A 4,562-nucleotide genomic window follows, 5' to 3' on the forward strand; every position below is an offset into this window, starting at 1 on the left:
AGTCTACGTTGTGGTTGCTGAGCGGTTTTTGCATTATCCTCAAGATATATACAGTGAGTACAAATCGAGGGATCGATTCCCTTGAGGTCCGCTATCGTCCATCCCAGGGCTCCTTTATGCTCAATGTGAGTAGATATGAGCATACTCTCCTGTTCTTTCTCCAGGTGGGCAGAGATCACCACCGGGTATGTCTCATCTTGACCTAAGTAGGCATATTTCAAATCAGAGGGCAAAGGTTTTAGATCAAGCTTCGACGGCTTGAGGTTAGACGGTAGAGGCACTATATCGGTTTGTGGCAATTCTTCAAATTGTGGCCTCCACCGGTTAACTTCAAGTACCAGTGCAGTATCAAGTAAGGAGCACGTCTCCCTAATCATGTCATCATCAAAATCATGGGAGTGGGCCAGCCACGTCTCTAGAGAGTTAGAGGATAAGGCTAGAGGTGTCGTATCTTCCACTATAGAGTCAATCATGTTAATGTCGTGGAAATCGTCATCCTCCTCTAAGTTTCTGCCGTTATTGAAAAAGATATTTGACTCCAATGTCATATTCCCAAATGACATAGTCATGACACCGTTCCTGCAATTGATAATTGCATTTGAAGTGGCAAAGAATGGGCGACCAAGAATGACGGGGATCTGAGTGCTTATGTTATTGATGGGTTCAGTGTCCAGGATGATAAAATCTACAGGGTAGTAAAATCTATCAACTTGGACCAACACATCCTCAATTATCCCTCTTGGTACACGAACAGAGCGATTAGCAAGTTGTAGTGTGGTTAGGGTGGGTTTTAATTCACCCAAACCTAACTGTTTGTATACCGCGTAAGGAATCAGATTGACGCTCGCTCCTAAGTCAAGAAGTGCATGATCAATTCGATGGTCCCCGATTACACATGATATGGTTGGGCTATCGGGATCCTTGAATTTCTGTGGCACGTATTGCTTTAGGATGGCACTCACTTTCTCGGTCAAGAAGATCTTCTTTTGAATACTCTGCCGTCATTTGGTCGTGCATAAGTCTTTCAGGAATTTGGCATATGAAGGTATCTGTTTCACGACATTAAGTAGAGGAATGTTGACTTTCACTTGTTTCAACACCTCTAGAATATCCTGAGAGTTAGAGAGAGGTTTTGGTGAAACCAACCATTGGAGGAACGGAGCAATTGACTTCTCTAGAAGTTCCGGTTCTGATTTTTGTGGGGCATCACTGGATCCATCATTGTTGTCCTCTTCTGGTTCTTGAGGCTTTTCGGGCCTAACGGGAAGAGTTTTATTAATGATCTTTCCACTCCTAAGAGTGGTGATGGATTTAGCGTGCCCCATCTGATTTGAAGAGCTGGGATCATTAATCTCGTACTGCGGTTTAGGATTGGGGAGAGGTTGTGCAGGAAGCATCCCCTTTTCTATAACCGTCATACGAGAATCTATCTTTTGCATAAAATCTGTAATTCCTCGCATTGCCTGAGCCAGCTCTTGTATGGAATTTTGAACCGGTTCCTCTTGAGGTTTCACTTGATTTGGATTTTGATTGAAGAAACCTGGAGGAGTAGCCGTTTGTTCATTCCTCCAACTAAAGTTTGGATGATTTTTCCAGCTAAGATTGTATGTATTGGAGTTAGGTCCAGTAAAAGGTCTTTGATAGTTGTTTACGGCATTAGCTTGTTCATTCAACACTCCTCGAAAGGCGGGTATTGTAGGACAATTTTCAGTTGTATGAATGTTGCAATCACAGATGCCGCAAACAATTTCATTAACCTTATCCTTCTTTCCTTCCATGGCCTCAACTTTCCTTATGAGCGTAGTCACTTTACACTTGAGATCATCCTCTTCTTTCAAGAGATATAATCCACCTTTCTCCTTTAATTGAGTCGGCCTAGACGTGGTGTTTGATTTTGGGTAATAGTCCCAAGATTGTGTTTTTTCAGCCAAACTGTCGAGGTAGTCCCATACCTCGTCGACATCTTTATTAATGAACTCTCCATTACACATTGTCTCGACCATTTGGCGCATGGAAGATGTCAGTCCATCATAGAAAAAATTTGTAATGCGCCACGTTTCAAATCCGTGTTGTGGGCATGAACTGACAAAATCTTTGAACCTTTCCCAACATTGGAAGAATGTTTCATCTTCCTTTTGGGCAAAGTTCATGATTGCTTTTCTGAGGGTAATCGTTTTATGATGTGGGAAGAATTTTTTTATGAATTCCCTCTGCATGTCGTTCCATGTGCCAATGGATCTAGGACGCAGTGAATGTAACCACGTCTTAGCTTTCTCTTTTAAGGAAAAAGGAAAGAGTTTCAGCCTAATTGTATCCTTAGATACATTAGGAAAACATAATGTAGCTATAATCTCATCGAACTCTTTCAAATGTAAATATGGACTCTCTGATTCAAGTCCATGGAATTTGGGAAGGAGTTGGATAACTCCTGGCTTGATGTCCATTTGTCTTGTGTTTTCAGGAAAAATCATGCATGAGGGCATACTCACTCCCGCCGGTTGTAGATAATCACGTAAAGTACGAGGCGTGGGTGCTGTTGCACCTCATTTTCATCTTGGGTATCCTCTACCCTGGGTGGAAGTAGAGGAGGTTGGTCTTTAGCCATCAGTTAACTCAGGGGATTTCGAGTGGTGTCTAGTCCTGCGATGGATAGTCAACCCCTCAACCAATCCTCCTTCAGTGAAGAGACGTCGAGTGTTGTCATGGGCCCACTTGGGCATGAAACATTCGCAGCCCTCAATCAAATTTAAAGTCTAATCCTAAGAAAGGAAAAGAAAATCTAAAAAGAAAGAGAGGGAGAGTTAGAAAGAAATTACCAAATTGAAGCCCCTAAGTTAAAGACCTGCAAAATAAAACAAAATAAGTTAGATTCTAAAAAGGAGAGGAACAATCCTTTAAAAGAAAGGTAGTAGTAAACTGATTTCTAAAAGAAAGAATTCTTAAAAGAAAGTGAAATTTTCTAAAATAAATTAGGAAAGACCTAAACTAGAAAGTAAATTATTAAAAGAGAACTGAAAAATAGAAAGTAGGGAAGGAGCTTACCGAATTAGAAATTTCTATCTTAAAGGCCTACAAAATAGGAAGGTTAGTTTCTAAACAAAAATTCTAAAAATAAATTAGGAAACAAATTAGATTCTAAGAGAGTTAGAATTAGAAAGTTACTAGAGAACAAGAATAGAAGGTTAATCTCTAAAAAAGGAAATAACTAACCTAGTTTCTAAAAACAAAAGAGGAAAGTTTCTAAAAATAAACTATTTAAGAACTTATGTCAGGATCCTACAAAACAGGAAAACAAGTTAAGTTCTAAAAACAATAGAATAAAATAAAATAAAAACTTTTATCCTAAAGTAAGTAAAATCTTAATCCTAACCTAATTCTAAAACTAATTAATTTCAGAAAAATGTCAACAATCCGTGAAAACTGTTCACTCCCAAGTATAGGGTTGTGATGTAGTAATAAACTCGGTAAGACCGAGGTCGAATCCACAGGATCTAATCTCGACGTTTCCCGAAACTAGATAGAAATAGAACGAGCCTAAGATGCAATCTAAATCAAATGGAATTTGAAATAATTGTGGAATAATTATCTAAAACTTTAAACAATTCAAGGAAGGAAACTAGGAATTCGGAGGATCCACTTGTAGAGATCGGGAGATCTTATGCCCGCATCAAGGATTATGGGATTAAGTTGAACTTACTTGATCCGGTTTTCAAGAGATGAATGGTATATGAATTAGAATGGATTCCATCATCTAATCATGCCCAGGAGACAAAGCAAACAACAGGATTAAACTAATTACCAACCAATCAATAGTGCATGAAAGTTAGGAAGGGTACTGTCATCCAACCATGCCCAGGAGACGATGGTGAACAACAGGGCCTCCTGACGTCATAAACATCAAAAGAGAAAAAGAAATATTCAAAGCCATTGCAAACCCATTGTAATTTCAGTCACAACAGACCATTAAAGACTGAGAAAATATTCCTTTAATAATTAAACCACAATCAAGTTTAATTCACAATTAAATAATTAAATCAACAAATAAAGTCTCCCATCTCAATACAAGCTTCACCTCTTAGCCCTAGCTAAGAGGTTTAGCCACACATGAATGGGCTAAATAAAACAACAAAATAAAAATAAAAAGGAAAAGAAAAGAACAAGAAGGAAAAAGAGAAAACCAGCTCCACGTTCAGCCCTCCTGCTACCTCCCACGGCCTCCACCTTGCTTCAATCGACGCTCTCTCTTAAAAACCAAAACCAACCACCGTTTACAGCATCCCTTGTCTAACCTCAAGCCCCACGTCCAATCTTCACCTCTTCAAAAGAGTCTCCCCCCGGCTCCCTCTCCCGTCTCTTCTCTCTCCTTCATATAGGCTGATACAGCCGACTGACTGTTCTCACGTGCGGAAGCTAGAGACTCCATGCACGCCCTCTGCTGCGAGATACCTCACGCAGTCAGGAATTCCGCGTCTCCATTCTTCTTCTTCTTTGCTTTCTTTCCAAAAGGACAGCGTCCTCTGGGAGTTTCTTGACAGACCTACATGATGAACAGTTCAGATCAG

General features: G+C 39.9%; 1 non-coding gene across 1 annotated transcript; it reads left to right on the forward strand.

Annotated features, from left to right (window-relative positions):
• Positions 1-2,061: 2,061 nt before the first annotated feature.
• LOC131234228 (small nucleolar RNA R71) lies at positions 2,062-2,168 on the forward strand. The gene has a single exon (XR_009165633.1). It is a non-coding gene; the product is annotated as a small nucleolar RNA R71 (small nucleolar RNA).
• The last annotated feature ends 2,394 nt before the right edge of the window (positions 2,169-4,562 follow it).

The sequence above is a fragment of the Magnolia sinica genome, chromosome 18 (assembly GCF_029962835.1).
Source record: "Magnolia sinica isolate HGM2019 chromosome 18, MsV1, whole genome shotgun sequence".
Taxonomy (NCBI): Eukaryota; Viridiplantae; Streptophyta; class Magnoliopsida; order Magnoliales; family Magnoliaceae; genus Magnolia; species Magnolia sinica.